At 43.4% G+C, this 19,617-nt stretch overlaps 1 protein-coding gene across 8 annotated transcripts in view; it reads right to left on the bottom strand.

The window, feature by feature from the left end:
- Window positions 1-16,479: 16,479 nt before the first annotated feature.
- The window catches only part of RBMS1 (RNA binding motif single stranded interacting protein 1), a 218,371-nt gene continuing 215,233 nt past the window's right edge, over window positions 16,480-19,617 (bottom strand). For all 8 annotated transcript variants that reach the window (XM_060626847.3, XM_060626846.3, XM_060626849.3 and 5 more), the window contains one exon: window positions 16,480-19,146. The gene's annotated coding sequence lies outside the window, so the exon portion shown is untranslated. The remainder of the gene's footprint in view (window positions 19,147-19,617) is intronic.

The raw sequence follows: 19,617 nt of genomic DNA, 5'->3' as shown, positions 1-19,617 counted from the left end.
CAAGACTATTTTACAGGGCTAATTAAGGCAAAGCTTTGATTAATTGGAAAGTGAGTTGAGCAGAGCGTTAATGAAGAGCTAAGGTGTAACATTAAAAAAATTCATTTAATATATCCTGAGTGTCATCTATGTATAAGGAATGCAAAGAGGGTCAAGAGGTCATATAATCCCTCTGTCTAAAGCACCTTCTGGCTTTCTTCAACCCATTACTGTTGAAAATTTTGTTCTTTTTCCTTCTGGTCCTTTTTAATGCTTATGTTTTTTGTTACAATGATGTGATCATACAGAATATATACTTTGAATCCATTTTTATTCACTTAACCTTGTAAGAATTTAATCTAAGCATCATCTAAACTGTAATGGTGTGCTTAAACATTCCTTTATTTGGTTAAAATTTAAGTTGTTTCCACTTGTTTTCCATGATAGGAAATGCTATAAAAAAATCTTTACACAAAGAGAATGCCCCTCATTATTATTGTTAATTTTGTGTTTCTTATGACAAACTCTCATGTGGAATTATTGGATCAAAGAAGACAGTTTTAAGTACTCATTTAAATATTTCATTTAAATACTCAATGCAGAGGCACCTGGGTGGCTCAGTTGGCTAAGCCTTGGACGCTTGATTTCAGCTCAGGTCATGATCTCGCAGTTTGTGGGTTTGAGCCCTGCATCGGGCTCTGCACCGATGGTGTGGAGCCTGGTTGGGATTTTCTCTCTCTCCCTCTCTCTCTGCCGCCCGGCCCCCCACATTCTCTCTCACTCTCTCCTTTTCTCCCTTCCACTCAAAATAAATGAATAAACTTTAAAAATAAATAAATACTCAATGCAATATGCATTGCAGTTGCTTCCAACATATACTTGCACAACCATTGTTTGACTATAAATTTCTCCCTACTATCTCTATCATTATTGGGTTCTTGATTATTTACGTTTGCCTAAAACAGGCAAAATACTTTTGAATCAAAAAAACAAATTTAATGCGCATTATCTATGCAATTCACACAATAACCTTGCAAAGGTTTACAGATGAATAGCTACGGGGAAAGATTAAGTGACTCTCTCAAGACCGTGCAACTATTATCTGAGCTGGGACTTGATCTTGTTCCTTGAGCCCAGGCCCGCGTGCTGCCCTCTTCCACAGCTGCCCCTAAAACCAGGAAGCTTTAGGCAAATGAGCCTCCAAGATAAGCCTGGAGAGGCTCCATGATTGGTATGTATCAAGATGGAAATGAGCAGGACTGTCCAAATGGCTTTGTTCCTTTAAAAACCAAACACTTCCTCAAACTGAGTGAATTTTTGGTTAATTTACACATGCTGTTTCACCTTCCCACATGCACATTAAAAAGATTTTTTTTTTAAAGGAATGTTATTTAATAGTGCCTGAGTGTTGGAGTGTTTTAACTAAACTCAGATATACATGAGTAACTTCAGTGGAAGTTGTTCATGCATATCTGAAGCAGAATGTGGACTTTTGACTTTAGCCTATTAAACACAAGGAAATGCATCGTTAAAATTCCACTCTTGGCTCTCCAGCCAAGATGAGAATTGCCCCGGCCACAAAACATGACAGACAGGTCTGCTACGAGGCCCAAAAATTTGTTGGCATTACAGAATAGGGTAGGCAAACTCCAGTAAATCAAGGCCTCACCTTCATTTCTCAAAAAGCCAAATGAATGAAAGTGTGTGTTTCATTCCTTACAGTGATAAGTTGGGTTTTGCTGGCATGTAAATGTGGAGTAAAGGGGCAGAGTGCAAATGTGGAGGAAATGACAGATGCCCCCCAGTCAGTAGGTGTTTGGATGCCTCAGGTACCCATTTGGAAGGTCATAATGGAGAAATGATTTGGAACCATGTGGCCTTCCTGTTCTTTGCAGGGGTGAAGAGAAGGCAAACCCAGTTTGCAGGTCACAGTCCTGTACGATAGCAATGTCTGTCAGTCCTGGCTCCGCTGAGTGTGGCTTGGGCAGAGCAGTTTGTGCATCTTTCCAGCTGGAGGTTCTTGAGATTTAGAAGGTCCCCTGTAAACTGAGCAGGAGGTTAAATAACGGGGTTTAACAAAACTCAGAGACAGGCTCATCTTACCTAGATTACAAATCCTGTTCATCTCTAATCAGACTACTATTTAATGGACATTAAGAACAAAACAACAAATCACCAATATTTATTTCACAAAGATATGACCCTGACCATGGATAGCAGAAAGGATGCCTTGTTAACATCACCCAACAACTCCATTTAGATAATTGCAAAGAGGTCTGGATTTTCCAAGCGTTCGGACAATTTCCTTTAGAAGCTTCTATAGGGAGCTGAAAGTGCTTTGGTGCATCCTTCTGTCTGAGAAGGTGATTTGGATTCACTGTGCTTTAAGGGGAGAAGCTGGAAGCAGCAGGATGGATTTGTAGAGATGTGGACAAGTGAACGTCTCTCCAGGTCACTTGTCTTGTAACCAGATTATAGTTTTAACCAGTGAGGAATCCTGAAAAACAATAACAGAAAACAGCTTGGAAGCAGCTTTGATTTCAAAATTTCTCAGTGATGTCTCCACTCCACCAACGTATTTTCATAGCCTTTTGCCTGAAAGGCCAGGCAATAAATATGCATAACATTCAGAGCTCTGCCTGGAGCTGGGTTCTTGTTTTGCTGGAAGGCATAGAGAGAAGACATGCTGAGCAGATTACCAGGGGCATTTTCCCCTTTCTAGTGAAATGGCTATTCTCTCTGATGCTACTAGAGTGTTTTCTGTCACCTCCAAACACTACACACTGTGACAACACTGATCTATCTCCAAGGCCCGTACCGTCTGTGACACTCTGTGTAAGGTGCAGGCAGAGTTGGACAAGACGCTGAACCCCTCCCGCCCAGCCCTGGCCAGGAGGTGGAGCTGGGGAGGGGCTGGCCCTCAGTTTGCCTGTTGTTTTTGGAAGCTCTCATTTAGGTTTTTACTACTGGGTGGTCCCCTGGGCCTCCCACTACATTCCGACTATTTCCAAAACTTTCTGAGAGGTGGTGGTTCAACCGAATGAGCATACTGTCCTCACTCACGTGGAAAGCTGTAGGCGCTGGCTTCCTTCTGTCACACATTCTTTCATGTTTTCCCTCTTTATTTTCTTTAAAGTCAGTTTGAACAAAACAGAATTGTGACTCTGAAGTTCTAAGATTCTGGGTACAGTGGTATATACGCTGTTGTTGTTGCTGTTGTTGTGTTGTTGCTTTTCCAGCCCCTTATGTTTCAATGCTCAGTGATCTCCACGCTTTTTGGATGGCTCGCCAGAATAAGTAAAAGATTTTAAGGAGATACTCCCAATACTTGTTATTTGTTCATATATACATGTACTATTGAACTAATATATTCTGTTCATTAAAATCATACAAAGACAAACATTAAAAAAAAAAGGCAGTGGGGGGCGGCGCCTGGGTGGCTCAGTCGGTTGGGCATCTGGCTTAAGCTCAGGTCATGATCTCACACTTCGTGAGTTTGAGCCCTGCATGGGGCTCTGTGCTGACAGCTGAGAGCCTGGAGCCTGCTTCGGATTCTGTGTCTCCCTTTCTCTCTGCCCCTCCCCTACTCATGCTCTGTCTCTCTGTGTCTCAAAAATAAATAAAAACATTTATTTATTTTTTTTTTAATTTTTTTTTAACGTTTATTTATTTTTGAGACAGAGAGAGACAGAGCATGAACAGGGGAGGAGCAGAGAGAGAGGGAGACACAGAATCCAAAACAGGCTCCAGGCTCTGAGCTGTCAGCACAGAGCCCGACGCGGGGCTCGAACTCACGGACCGTGAGATCATGACCTGAGCCGAAGTCGGACGCTTAACCGACCAAGCCACCCAGGCGCCCCAATAAAAACATTTAAAAAAAATTAAAAAAATAAAAACACACAAAGACAACATTTTAAAAGGTAAAACAATATTAAGTTCTTTTATTTTCTCCCTGGCACACACACACAAGAAACTTTTTACTTTTACTATGCTATTAATGTCATATGCTCATTTTATATTTACATGTGCCTGAACTGAGTATGCTTCGCTTGAAAAGCTTGCTTTACCACTTTGTGATAGGATTCAGAAGTTTAATTCTGAGGGCAGTTTATGTTAATATTTGGTCTTAGTGATTATTGTGGCTAAAAACAATTCTACAAAGATAATGGGAGAAGTGCACTGTTGTCTGTAATTACTCTATCCTGACTCATGTTTCAGCCACATCTACCAGCTAATGCAAAGGCTCTGTTGAAAGTTCACTAATAAGTTTCCATCTTCCTTGGCATCAGTCATTTGCTCTTGTAATCCAATCAAAAGTGCTTCCCATTGGCCAAACCCCAGAGCAAGTCAGAAGGCAAGGGAGACTAGTTAATGCACATTTTCATAGATGGATACATGATAGATAGATAGATAGATATACTCAAAGCTCTCTGAAATTATTCATTTGAAAGATTTTTAAATAATTTAGAAAAATCCCACTTCCCAGTTTTAAAAATGTGTACATATCAGAATTTTTTTTTTAACAGAGAAAGCATTGTTTTCAGAAGCAAACATATACAATGATGGAAGCTATTCTAAATGTCCATTTGCAAAGTGTTCTCTCCAAGGCATGAATTTTTCAAGGCAGTCACTTTCTCACTCACCAGTACAATGTCAACATTACCTTGGTTGCACAGATTTGGTGTCTTTATTTTTTGCAAGGCTCACTGCTGGGTTGCATATTCCAACAGCTTCTTGTCACCGTAGGACATTTCAGAAAATGCTGTTTGTTTTTCTTTTTTTTTTTTTTAACGTTTATTTATTTTTGAGACAGAGACAGAGCATGAACGGGGGAGGGTCAGAGAGAGAGGGAGACAGAGAATCTGAAACAGGCTCCAGGCTCTGAGCTGTCAGCACAGAGCCCGACGCCGGGCTCGAACTCACGGACTGCGAGATGGTGACCTGAGCCGAAGTCAGACGCTTAACCGACTGAGCCACCCAGGTTCCCCTGTTTGTTTTTCTTTAAGTACAGTGGCAGAGGGTTCATCTCACCAAGTGACCCTGTTAACAGTTGTGGTTTGTTTCCACCAGGTAGGATTAGATTTTAGGAACAATTTGGGTGAATGGTGAGGGCAACAAGTGGATGGGTTGAAGTTCTTGCTAGGAACTCCTGGTGTGCGAATCGGGTATTCGAAGTGAGTTTAGTGAAGGTGAGTAGCAAAGTGAAGCAGCCATGATGCAACAGTAGGACCAAGGAGCCTTTACTTCCTTCCCCGAAGCCTGGGGTCTGGGGACAGAACAATAACCCATGCCCAGGGAGAAAATTGTTTCTAGGAATGGAGCATGGTCTGTATCTGTGATTTTGGTAGAGGGACTGTATGAGTTTGTTCAGAATGCCCTAACAAAGTACTGTGACTAGCTGGCTTAAACAACAGAAATTAATTTTCTTGCAATTCTAGAGGCTAAAAGTCCAAGGTCAAGGGGCTGGTAAGGTTGGTTTCTTCTGAAGCCACTCTTCTTGGCTTGTAAATGACTCTCTTCCCCTGGGGTCTTTGCATAGCCCTCCTTTTATGCATGTGTCCATGTTCAAATTTCCTCTTCTTATGATGACACCAGTCATATTGGATTAGGGCCTACCCAATGACCTCATTTTAACTTAATCACCTCTTTAAAAGCCCTGCCTCCAAATACAGTCAGTCACATGCTGATGTACTGGGGACATATAATTCAACATATGAATTATGGGATGGGGACACAATTCAATCCATGATAGGGACATGCCAATCCGTGGCCCACAGGGAGGAAGCCTGGGCAATAAGCCTCATTGGATCTTCCCTCCAGCCCACCAGTTCTCTGCATGTACTTTGCACTGGCCAAATTCAGGTGGAAGCCAGAGGACAGGGAGCCTGCTTGATGCTATACCCAAAGGTCAGTGTCCTAGGACATGCAGAGTTAAAAAGAGTAAAAAACAGAATATCCAGCTCACAAAATCACAGTGCTGAGCTTAGAAAACAGAAATGCCATTGGCCTATAGGGTTATCAATAATTTAACATAGAAGGAAAGAAGTAATGGTCAGAGAAGCCAGGGTACTCAGCTTTGGGGATTGCACTGAGATGCTAGCTTCAGAGAACTGCTGTTACTAGGTAGCTTGGCTTTGTGGAAACAGTTTGAATGTCTTGCATAGCACTTGCCTTTGTGAGAATCAGAAAAAGACATCGGCTGTGGGCAAATTAGAGAAAAGTGGTTTCCGTGGACTGAGCAGTCCTTTCAATGCACAGCTTTTGGGATCCTCATTTGTCCTCCTCAGCCAAACACACCCTGCATGACTCTGTGCAGTGACCGTTGTCACAGGCTCAGTGTCATGGTCAACATGTCCTCAGTCCCCTTCTTCCAGACCCTTACCACGGACACCTGGAAGGATACATGTTGATTTGTGGCTGCTTCAAACTGGCAGCCGCTCTAGTTCCACGTGGAAAAAAATCATTAAACTATGGCAAAATTCACATCGATCACTGGCTGTTTTATGAAATCCATCAAGCCCTTTTTGCTGGCAGTTTCTGGCTGATCTGAACTGATCTTTTGGTGGTTCTCCCACCTAAAGGGAGTACTTAGTGTTCTTTTAGACAATTGTTCCTTGTGAGCACCTCTTGGTAACCCCATTTTAAGAGTTTGGGATGACAAACACGAGGTCTGAGTATAAGCACTGGAGTTTTATCTATCCATCAGACAGGCTGCAGCTCACGGTAAGAACAACTCTGGGGGGAGCACATTCACATAGTCACTGCAGATTTGTATGGTCGTTCTGACAATTTTCTGGCAGGTGGCAGCATAGAGTTCTAAAAATGGTACACACAGAGTTCTAAGAGAGGGTACTTCCTCTGTCCCCAGTTGCTATAAACTTGCTGTCTGGGTAAGTGACCGGTTGGGTGCCCTGTGTGCGAGGGACTCTGTTAGGCATGGGAGTGGGTCTGGGGAAAGGGAAGGACCCAAGAAAGACTAAGACACGGTCCCAACTGCTCCATAGAGTGAAGAGGAGGACAGAAGGGTATCCTGTCAAGAGCTTCAGCTTCAGAATAATGTCCAGATGTACCGCCTTCTCTGTCCCACCCTCTCAAGTTCTGACAGTAAATGAGGAGTGGAAGGTCCAGAGGGAGAACTTCCACATCCCTCCCAGGTGGTGGCGATATTAGGCTATTGCTTGGGTTCTTTGGGCTCAAAGGGTTGAGCCTGTGAGAGACCCCTGACAGCCATGGCCAGGCTGGGAGTGGAGACTACTGGAGCTGAAGGGTGAGAGCTGGTAGGACTGAGTGGATGTTGGTTGCGGGAGGCTGGGTGCGGGGCAGGCCAGGAGCAGCCTGGTTGGTCCCGCAGCAGCTGTGGGCATCTGTGGAAACCACCCGAACAAAACCCAGGCACCAGAGCACCCTAACAATAAACTGCAGCTTGCTTGGCAAAGCCCAAGCAAAGCCCTTCTTTTTAGGAGAAAGGAGGGGAACTCTTTTTCAGTGTTCTCAGTGGGAAGCCATTTATACTAGTCATGCACTTGCCCCAGCACTACCCCCTTCCCATGGAGACTGGGCCCCCTTGGCTGTGGTTACTAACCCTGACTGCTGATCTTTGCCAACACTCACCCTCTTACCTCTGGGCTCTTACGACTGCTTCCCCGCCCCCCCCCCCCCCCCCACTTAAATCTTAAGTAGAGGTATTCTTTGTGAGAAAGACAGTTATTTCACATAATCTTAGGGTCTGTGATTACCACTTTGAAAATACTTGGGCATTATCTTATAAAGCCAAAGCTAGGCATACCTCATGGTACAGCAGTCCCCTTCCTGATATACCCTGCAGAAATACGTGTGCACATGTATGAAGTGACACGTACAAGCCTTTTTGATCATTCTTGTCCACACTAGCCAAAAATTGGAGAGAGCTCCCATGTTTATCAGAAATGGAATGGACACATGTCGATATGTTTATACAATTTTTACCACCATACAGTGGTACAAATAAACGCATTACCGCTATGCGAAAACACACGATTAAATCTTACAGATATGGGGCGCCTGGGTGGCTCAGTCGGTTAAGCGTCCGACTTCGGCCCAGGTCACGATCTCGCGGTCTGTGAGTTCGAGCCCCGCGTCGGGCTGTGGGCTGATGGCCCAGAGCCTGGAGCCTGCTTCCAATTCTGTGTCTCCCTCTCTCTCTGGCCCTCCCCCGTTCATGCTCTGTCTCTCTCTGTCTCAAAAATAAATAAAAACATTAAAAAAAAAAAAATCTTACAGATATAATATTGAGTGAAAGAAGCAAGACACAACAAAATATTTACATTTTTTAAATGATTACTTATTTATGAGAGAGAGACAGAGAGCAAGCAGGGGAGGGGCAGAGATAGTGGAAACAGAGAATCCGAAGCAGGCTCCAGGCTGTCAGCACAGAACCCGATGTGGGGCTCGAACACAAGAGGCATGAGATCATGAACTGAGCTGAAGCGGGATGCTCAGCCCACTGAGCCACATGGGCGCCCTGATGCAACAAAACATTTAGTGCACAATTCCATTTATATGAAGTTCAAATGTAGGCAAAACTTAACTGTGTGCTTTCGGGACACATATTTGGGTGGTAAAATCATAAAGAAAAGCAAGTAATGAAATCTTCTACTGTCCATGTAGTGTGACCCGCTGAGTGGAAGGAGGGGTTCATTGTGAAGAGGCATCATTGGGGATGTCTAGGCAGGCGGCCATGTTCTACTTCTCAAGGGCCGAAGTCATAGGGAGCCCATTCTGCAATGAAAATTCGAGCTGTATATTTGTGTTTTATGCACTTTTCTAAGCTTATCACACAATTAAAAAAAAAAAGTGAAAAAGAAAGTAACTCTTTATTGCCTAGTTATTCTCAGGAAGATTAAGTACCGGGTTGAATCTTGAAGGATAAATAAGAATTATCCACATGGAGAAGACTCAGACAAGAAGGGGCAAAGGTGCAAAGTATAGAACTTTTCTGAGATTTTGAAGTTCAAGTGGAGGTGTGGTTGGAGGTGGAAACGAGGTCTTGGGGTGCCAGGTGTTTAGACGCGGTGGGCTGGTAGAGGGATTTGAAGCAAGGGAATGGAATTTCAAGTAGAGGAGGGCTAGTAACAGGGACAAATGCAACAAAGAGGTCATTCAGATAAAGACTGAGGGGTGTCTGACTTGGGAAAGGAGGTCCCTGGCCTCCGGGTGGGAATTGTGCAGTGGGGCCTGGCAGTGGACAAGAGACTGGAGTGGGAGGAGGGTGGGAGGGGAGGTGGGGGAGTGGAGACAGATGTGTTTGGCAGCCCTGACCAATGCTGCAGGGAAGGCCAACAGATGAGGAGGTTTAGATCGGGGAACTCACTATTTCTCCATGGCCATAAAAGGATGTAGCTCTTTCGCTCCCCAAGTCTTGAAGGCATTTATTTCGGACCTCAGAATTCACTCATGGGAAATGAGATGGTCGAACTGGTGAGGAAGCATCGCCCTGCTCTGTGAGGTTGGACTACATTCACTTAGGAGGCGCTGGAAAAATCCCTGGGAGTCTCAGGAGACTGTTGCGCCTGAGTTTCTGCAGGATGTTGGATTTGTGGCCTCAGAGATGGCAACTCAGAGATGGAAACGTCTCTGTTCCCTTAATTTAATGCACACCGGAGTTGGTGGCTGAGAGCTTGCAAGAGACCAGTCTGTCTGCCAGGCCCTCGAGGGACAGCTTCAGGCAAATGGTGTCAGTCAACAGTTTCTCTTCTTTTCTCTGCTGCACTCAAACCATCTTATATGCGTTTTCCTTCTTGTCTCCCTTTCTAAGCCTCTCTTTCCTGCTTCTGTTCCTTCTCTTCTTTCAGACATCCTCTCCTTCTATCTCCTTTCTGGATTTTCCACTTCCACACCATTCCTGCACTTCAAGTCTCTGCTTCGAACCTTTTACCACATTCCGTCTGACAATGAGAGATAAGCAGACTACATGGGGCCAATTTATGGCATCACAGAAGGCCCCCTTCTTTTGGGGGAGCACCTGCCCCGTTATGGCAGAGAGACTCCTGCCCCTTGACATACAGTTCCTGTCTCCTCCTGGGCAGAGTTGGAGGATGACCAACTTCCTCACCACCCCCAGAGTCCCACACAAAGCCTGAGCAGGGGAGCAAGGCTGAGGCATTGGCACAGCCAAGATGGTGATATCGGAGCTGGGAGGCTGGTTGTACACAGGGGAACTGACCAAATGAGTAAATATACCAAATAAATATATCGGGATCCAGGTTACTTGCTGTCAGAGAAGAGAATTACAAACATGGGAAGGGAAAATAAACCCGGAGGTGTTGGACTGGAACTGGAGGCATAAACGTGTGAACACGTTTTTCAAAATATATGGATAATGTAGAAAACACGGATGTGAATGTGGGCATGTGGACACCTCCCCCCACATATACATTCCCTAACCCTGTTCACTGACAGGGCTTGGGAACAGTGACATATCAGTAACAGAGTGCCCCGTGTCCTCACATCTTACCTTCCAACGACCATTCTCAACTAAAAGGAACCAAGACTCTTTGGAGAAATGGCCGAAGCCAGAAGGAAAGCACAAGAGGAGCTTGGGACATCTACTGGTACTGGGGAGCAAGGAAACGCTTAAAAAATAATGGGGACATGTTTTAAAAAAACACAGAAGCTGACATGCACAAGGTCCCACTGACCAAATTAGGGACAATTTGAGCATTAAAACAAATAATGATTGTAACAGATTAGAACCCAGCGGATACAATAGGAAACCCTGAGCCCATCCTCATGTAAATAAGTAAATGAATAAATTCAGTTTGAGGAAGTCCAGGATATTTACATGGTTGCAAAGCATCTCCCCACGAAATACTTATTAAAAAAAAAAAATTTTTTTTTTTAAATTTTAAGTTTATTTATTTTTGAGACAGAGAGAGACAGAGCATGAACGGGGGAGGGTCAGAGAGAGAGGGAGACACAGAATCGGAAGCAGGCTCCAGGCTCTGAGCATCAGCCCAGAGCCCGACGCGGGGCTCGAACTCACGGACCGCAAGATCGTGACCTGAGCCGAAGTCGGACGCTCAACCGACTGAGCCACCCAGGCGCCCCCCCACGAAATACTTATTAACGGCCAAGTGAGAAGGAATAACTTTACTGTGGAGATGCCAGGCAGAAACCACCTTAAGTGATCAAAGGGAACATTGTTGGTAAAGAGAAAAATGGAAATCCTGCACCCCCCAAAGGGATTCGGTGGGGAGAACACAGCCTCACTTTGGTGATACTCCTGCCAAAGGTGCAGGACCACGTGGAAACTTCAACCAACCTGAGGACAATCTGCAGAATAACCGGCACATAATCTTCAATTGTGTCAAAGTTGTGGAAGTCAAATAAAGACCGAGGAGCTATTTCAGACGGAAGGAGACTAAAAACACAGCAAGTAAATGCAACGTATGATTTTGAACCGGACCTTTTTATTATGAAGAACAATGGTGCTCTCACTGGCATTCCTTTCCTTATTTTGGTGGTTGTATTGTCACGTAGGAGAATGTCCTCGTTTGTAGAGGATAACAGAGCACTGGGCTGGTAATTTGCTCTCAGACAAACCAGGCTAAAAAAACTCCTTTGTAGTGTACTTGCCACTTTTGTTTCAAAATTAAAAAATAAAATGGCACAACCATGTTGGTGGAAAAAGAAAGATATGTTATAGGGTGAACACAAAAATCCCATTAGTTGAGGAAGAAAACATGAAAATTTTTGTGTTTATCAGGGGTCGTGCAGGGCTGTGCCTCAACATCCTTGGAGTCCCCTATGCTCTCTCCTCAGCTCTCAGGGGTCGTTTGACAGAAAAAGCGAGATGTATTATTGTTGTTGACAGTCGTTGGAGAGCTGAAGTATTAGGTAATGGCAAGTGTCATGATTCACCTTCCCAAGTCACAGGCCTTGCCAGAGGACTTGAGCCCAGAGGCTTGAGCTGTAGCTGCTGCTTCACGGGAAGTGGAAGAGAACGGACCATGTGTTGGCTATCACTAGAAGTGCTCAGTTAGTGGTAGGACAACTTGTGGCTTACATCTCTTTTTCCATCTGAGGGGCTGAACTTGGACGGGAAAGGAGCATCTGGAATGTTTGTGCTGTTGCAAGACATTTTGTCCTTCAGGATCAGGGCAGAAGGAGGGATGAAGTATGTAAGAACATTTGAGAAGAGACTTAACTGAGAACATTTATTACAAGTTTACAGTCTTCCAGAGTCACTTTCATGGAGTGGGGCTTTGAAGTGCTGTCCTTGGCTTCCATTAAGGGGCCCTACCTGAAACAGCCTTGGGAAAGTGTCCTAGTATTGGCAGATACTTCCCAGTGTCTCCTGCAGAGGTCTCTATACAAAGGTAATAAATACTATCTTTTCCCAGAGGATTTGGTAGGCTTTGCTACCTTTGACAAGAGTAGATGTACTTTCTCCCTTTTCACCTTGGCTGCTAGGAAACTCAAAATTATTGCGGTTCAACTATAGGGACAGTGGAGGCCTTTTGGCTTGCAGAGTTACATTCTGTGCTCTCCTTCTCTCTTCACTGTTAATCTCCCAAGCCCTGATTTTTAAATGTGTTTTATTGTATTTCCTATAAGCTGCTTTAAACTATTGTAAATTAAAGGTTTGTAAACCAAATAAAGGGACAGAAGGATCACTGGAAGAGTAAAAGTTGAAGGAAACAGAAAATTTCCTCTGTAAGACAGAACTAAACATTAGGAAGAAAATTACACAGCAAGAACGCAAGAAGTTCCTTTGGTATTTCTTAAGAAAATAAGAGGTAAGAGGGCCAGGAACAATATTCACGGTCTCCAGCATGTGTCAAAGCACAGTGTTTGACAAGCGGGTACAATGGGATGCCTGCCTAGACTTCTGAGAAGAAAGTAATAAATATAAGAGTTCTCAAGATATTGTGGTGGAGTAGGGAGGCGGGTCAGAAAACCACACAGGTGTTTGCAAATCCACAATCTGGTCCATGCAGAACATCTGACAGAGGGCGAACAAAGTCAAAGTGATGCTATTTAAAAAGTATCCTACACCCTGCTTGATTAAAACAGACCAAACCAACACTTTCTTTTCCTACATTCCAGTATTTTCAGAGCAGGAGTGACAAAGAACATCAACTCTTTGGACATCTGCTCCAAGTCTCATTCTGGCACTAGCAGACCTATTGAAGACTTCATTTGTCTGCCTGACAATTTCATCTCTCAGAAGGCGCAGGGGCCGATGACGGAAACGGCTGCTTTGGCGTGAATTCCGATCAGTAAAAACGGAAACGGTTGGTAATGTGGAAATGACAAGAGTATCAGGAGAGAGTGTTTATGTCGTCTTGGCCCCTCCCGGAACTCCCAAAGCTCTTGATTTAGGTCATGCTTTTGTTACTTCTCCTTGCTAGATTGTCATTCATATGCTTGTGTCTCCTTGCAAGACTGTCCCTGGAGGACCGGGACCACATCATGTCATCTTTGTGCTTTCTGATGTCTGCTGCAGTATCTTTTTTTTTTTTTAATATATGAAATTTATTGTCAAATTGGTTTCCATGCAACACCACCCTCCAAGAACTCCCTTGTGCTGTCCCTTTATAATCACATCTTCCTCTCCCTCTTTAATTCCTGGCAATCACTCTCATGTCTGTCAATACACTTTTGTCTTTTCAAGAGTGGAAATGACTGACTTACTCTGCAGCATCTCAGTTGGCAGGACTAAGAGTGATAGGTAGAAATTACAAAGATGCAATTTGACTTCGTTATAAGCTAGTTTGGGATCTGTTCCAAAAACATACGTGATGCCAGGTAAGGTGGGAAGTGCCCTGTCACTGGAGGTATTCAAGCAGAGAAATTGGATTTAGGGACACTAGATGGTGGAAGATATCTGCAGCCTCATTTATGATCCGAATCTTGTGTAAAAGAGCATTGGAATAACCTAGATCAAATCTCAGCCTCTCAGAATCACATTTAAAATGAAATGAATAATAGCATTAAAGTTTTTATTTAATCCAAAGCCACCTGTTTTCAATTCTGAGCAGCCCAGAGACCTGCCAGTGCTTTCTCGTGCCTCCAAGTCATGAGGTCTGGCAAGGCTTTTGGCTTTCTCCCCTGCCCCCAGCTTCCTTGAGCCTTAAAGTCACATTTGTTACTCCCCGGGTCTGAGCAACAATGCTCTTGGTGAGGAGAGGGCTCTGCCAGCAGCAGGCAACAGTGGTTATCTGTGTGTCTGTTCTTAAAATTACTCTCCGATTCAGAGCCCGGTTACTCCCAGCTGCCTGTGCCTGGAGCTTCAGAATACCCTACCCACCCCCCGCCCCGCAGTTGCCCTCTAAGGCGCTACACTGTGTCTGTGCATGCAGGTCTCCCAAAGGAGAGCTCACAGCTGAAGGTGAAGAACAACATAACCCTCCCTCTAGTGGCTCAAACTAAAACACTCTGGCCCTACAAAGGTCCAGAGCGAGACGCTCTGGAGCCACCTCGCAGGGCTGAAATTCCACTGCTTCTCAGAGTTTATCCTGAACAAAGGGATAGGCACAGAGCAGAGCCTCTCAGCTATGCCAAGAGCTGCCTGCTGGGACCTGTGGGCACCCATCTCCCAGACCCACTCCCCACTGCCATCTGGCACGGGCCCCGGGTGGGAGCCGTGTTCTGTGATGGAGGGGTGGTTGTCTCATCACGTTGCTATCTGAGGGAAGAAACTGCCCAGCTTTTCTTAACCCCTGAGCTCCGAGTTTCCTCCCTCCTCACCTATGTGATATCTTCTGAAGCTTTGTGTGTAGGGAAGGGACCTTTACTCAAGGTAGCTAGAGCTTTTCCTTTTTGGCTACTCGAGTGGAATGAAGGCATGAGTCAGATCTGAACTTTGTTTGAGTCCCACTCAGGCTGGGAAGCACTCACTGCATTTCTACTGGTGAATTTTTAATCAGTGTTTGTGAAATGCAAGAGGTGGAATTCAGGCTCCTGTGAATTTACCTAGTGTCACTGGCCAACTTCACCCCAGCCAGTATAGAGAGGGATATATATGCATCCCAGGGAGCAACTGTCAGCTCGTCTGCCCTCCCTTCCAACCCAAAAGTTCCATCTCAGAGGATGGGCCCAGCCCACCTCAGACAAAGGTGAAATCCTGGCTCCCGAAGATGATCAGAGCAGCCACGACCTTTTAGCTGGGCACCACAGTTCCCCTATATATGAGGGATGGCTCTTTTGAAAGCACCATCACTCCGGTGATAGAAAGGGTGCTCTTGAAAAAGTGTTTACCAGTTTCCTTAAAAAAAAAAAAAATTGTTTTTAATGCTTATTTATTTTTGAGAGAGAGAGTGCGAGAGCACGCACGAGTGGGGGAGGGGCAGAGAGAGAGAGGGAGACACAGAATCTGAAGCAGAGCTCTGAGCCATCAGCACAGAGCCCAACACGGGGCTCCAACCCACAAACTGTGAGATCATGACCTGAGCTAAAGTTGGATGCTTAACCCACTGAGCTACCCAGGCACCCTCAGTTTCCTTTTAAAGGCAGCCACTGGATGTCTCAGGACTCCAGTGACATAAAGCCTTCCTAAAAGAACAAACAAAAATAAAGTTAACAAAACCTAAGATGCTTAGCAGCCCAAATAGCAGATCTTTCCTGCCTTTGGTCACTGGTCACATGAGAAAGCACTGCGACAGTGTGAGGCCACACTTCCTCCTGCCCTGACATCCTTCTCGCTCAAGCACTCATTATCATCAAAGGGCCATATTTCCTTTCCTGAAAGAGCCATTCTGTACCAGGGTTTCTCGGCCCTGGCAAGTTATGTGGTCTAAACTCCACTTATGTACTTCACACCCCACATGGCCCCACGGCAGGGAGGTGTACAGAGATGGGGGGTGTGGGTTCTTATTGCCTACTTCTCTCATCACCGAGCCATTGGGTAGCAGAAAAAGAATACTGTAGGACTACACTAGAACATTTAATCTGCCTTGGGTAAAGGACTCAATTTCCTGTTCCGAGTATTTCCCATAAAGCACCTTACTTAGTGTGGCAAAGAGAAGAGTTCTTCCTCCCCCATGAATGCTGAACAAGAGCTTCTTAGCCAAATGAGGTCACTGAAGGAGGCCCATGGTCATCAAGGCACGGATAAGATCACCCTGAAATCCTTACCCATGTGCTTGCTTAACACGACAGGGCAGTTTTTATTCTGTTCTGGGCAATGACAAATAGCACCACAGTCAAAGGGCAGCGGTAGGAAAGAGGGAGATGGGTCTGGCTTTCTGGTCTTTTAGAACAGACCAAAGGTGGACTTTGGCTGAGAAGGACTGTGGTCAGCTGATGGCTCATGTCTCCAGCTCCTATCAAAAAAGAAGGAGGTGGCAAGGTTTTCCCACTTCTTTCCAAGGACATGTATTTTGAGTACATACCGAATCTGAAGTAATTTTCAACTCACTTTCAGACCAACTTACTGCGCTGAAGAAAGAGATCAGAAGTGAAATGCATGAAATTCTAATCGACAATGAACCAATTAAAAAAAAAAATTGACAGGAAAAATAAAATTTCAGATGTTTTTTATTCAAAGGTTTTCAAAAGAAATAAAACAGAAAAAGCTAACAATCTGATCAAATGTACAGTTCAAAAATGTCTTTTGGCGTTTAACAACAAGTCCTAGGAAAGAAAACTACAGAGTTATCTTGAACCGGACAAATAAGTTACCACTGGCAAGTTTGTGGCACTAGTAAAACAAAAATAAAAAATTAACTCTCTTGATCATATAGATATCTCTATGAAAATCTTTTTTTTTCAATCTGTACAAAAGGTCTTTCTTCATAAATTAATTTTTTTTTATAATTTAATGGCTGTCTACTATGTGATGTTTAACTGATTTTTTTTTTATTTTTATTTTTTTATGTACAGAGGTTATGTTTCCCAAATCTTACCCAGACGAGTATGGCACTTAGTTCAGACATATCTAGCAGCAGATTTCTCCTCCCCTCTAACCGAGCTATCAAATTTCTGTCTTAACTAATGCAAAAATATCAAGTAGTGAGAGACCCAGGTTTATAAATGTATTAGGTACAAGGAGGGCGCTGCGTTCAGTCTGGACTTTCACAAAGCAGTAATATTCCAGGGAGCATAGAACCAATTAATACCACAACTTTAAAAAAGGAAACAAAAACAAAAACAAAACACATTTCTCTTAGGACTATGTAATTTTCACTAGAATCTACACTTCTCAGAGCAGCAAGGACTTTTGAAACTATGAAATGTCACTGACATCTATAATCAAATACAAGCATAAAATTTAAGAACTAAAAAATACTCGAAAGAAATAACTGCTCAGCCCTAGCTCCTGAGCTAGGAGGATTTGGTCTGTGGAAACAGGGAGGGCCAGCAACCTGTCCCAGCACAAAAGAAAATAGACTCTGAGGTAGATAACTGATCACACACCGTTGACCAGACAAGTACACAGTTTTGGAAGACAACTTAATTTACCGTTGCTTTTCAAACGTATGCAATCGTCTCACTAAAAGAGCTTGAAGAACAGTGAATCACCTTAGATGTACTAAAGTAGAAATAACCGTGTATTTACGAATCAGGAATTTCATAGTTTCAAAATTGGTTTCTCTTTACACTGAATACTTGTAGTGATGATGTAAAGTGTGGCACTGCTTGGATCCAAATCTTCCTTCATGCTTTTTTTTTTTGTTTGGGTGTGTCCATACATCAGTTAAAATTATAAAACCTAAATGCAAAGGTACAAAAAAAGGCACATTCTCCTAACCGCAAACTGGTCCGGCAAAAATAAAGAGCACAGAAGATATGACGCTGAGACAAGGTGGAGCAACTGGTTACTGGCTCTTCGGTCTTTGGTGAAGTTACCTTTAAAAGTGCCAAGTAATTTTTATTTCTCAAATTTATGTACTAGAGAGAGCGAGTAGCCAATCGTTTTGCTTCTATTCATATCTCAGCTTAGGTTTGAAGATAAAATCCTTACTTTTAGCTTTTGCCATTTAGTTGCAATAGCAACGTTTTTCGCTTTGCCAGATCTCAGGCAGAATTCTCATTCTAAAGCACTATCATTAGTATAAAGGAAGGACAAAACATTCGGTGACTCCCCGCCCCCGCCCCCCACCCCCAGCCCCAACGCTACCTACACTAAATCTAGAACATCGAGTTAGTTTTTTTTTTTCCTGAAAAAAGGCAAAAAAGACTTTACATTGCATCATACAGCAGATATCCTAAATCAGTCAAACTATCAGAGGAAACTGTTGGCATACAGCCTTACAAACAATTTACCCTATTAAAAGTTCCCCAGTCAGAAAATGTGTTTCACACAAAACATTTTTTCCCTTCTTGCATTTCACTACCTTACACATCATGTGAAAAATCATTAAAAACACCTACTACATATTTAAAAAAGCCAAAATTTCAGCAACTTTTATTGACTACCTTTTAAAAGCCCTATGCTGCTGTTTTACAAGGCATAATAGACCAGCTCATTTGGTCAAAGCGTTCTACATCATTAGTTTGAACTAACTTTTACTGAAACAGCTACAGCATCAAAGGAGTTAAGGCAAATTGGAATTCATAGAAAAGGAGAAGACACTTCACACTACGTTGAAAGTAAAACGGAAAAGCTAAGAAGAGAGACGCGGAGGGCAACACTGAATACAGGGACACTCACACGGCAAGCACAGAACGCCATGGGGGAGGTCGGACTACTTAAACTTCAGAGCCCATTTCATACAGCTGAAGAAAACGCAAATTCAACACAAAAATGGACAAAACCACAAAAATCTGGTCATGCACTTGGATAAGTCTTCATGGTCTTTGTGCATACCCAGAAAATTGAAGTTTTCTTTTTCTTTTCTTTTTTTCTTACTTTTTTTTTCTTTTTTCCTTTTTTTTTTCTTTTTTGCATCATAACATTTGATAAAAATCTTTCGTTTTGTTTTTTTTTTTGTTTTTTTGTTTTTTTTTTGTTTTTTTTTTACTAAAATAAACCTGTTCGGGGGAACAGCTACTAGATGAATTTAAGGGTTTTATGCACCTTATAGAACTTATAGCAAAAATAGTTTTAGTTGATTTCATTATAAATAACGTTTTCAAGAACCTGTGCAAAACTGTCAATAATTTCCTAAAGCACAATTGATCAGAAAAATCCATGATTGTTCAGCCTTCACACCCTTCTTCATGTAAGAACACCCTTCTGTACATCTGGAAGAGAAAAATAAAAGATAAGTGCTTTTGTACATTTGGTATAATACGGCACCTCCTTCTTGTTTTAACGGTGTAGGTGTTTGAGGAAGGCAAGGTGGTGGACGCCTCTGGTGGTAGGCCAATAAACGCTGGAACCGAGGGTCGTTCCGATGCCTTGACTCCACCTGTCAAACCTGGGACCTGCACCAGTTCTGGTGCACTTGCACCAGAACAAACAGAGACCCAAGTGTCTTAAGTTCCACACAGCTATTTTATTACGATCTACATGACCAAGTAAAAAGTTTTGAGACTTGTGGTCCAGGTGAGAGCTGGGAATGCAATCCTCCCATCTAAAGATACTAACATTAAATTCACAGTCAAGATACTGCTAATCTTATAATGCCAGATGAAGCAAAATCTCGTATTTCCTTCAGTTTGTGAGGAGTAAAGCAATATAAATTTGGGTCCGTGTACCATAGGTCAAATTTG

This window comes from Panthera onca, chromosome C1 (genome assembly GCF_046562875.1).
Source record: "Panthera onca isolate mPanOnc1 chromosome C1, mPanOnc1 haplotype 2, whole genome shotgun sequence".
NCBI lineage: Eukaryota > Metazoa > Chordata > Mammalia > Carnivora > Felidae > Panthera > Panthera onca.
Note: the sequence above shows the minus strand (reverse complement) of the source record. Positions and strands in the feature narration are given on the sequence as shown.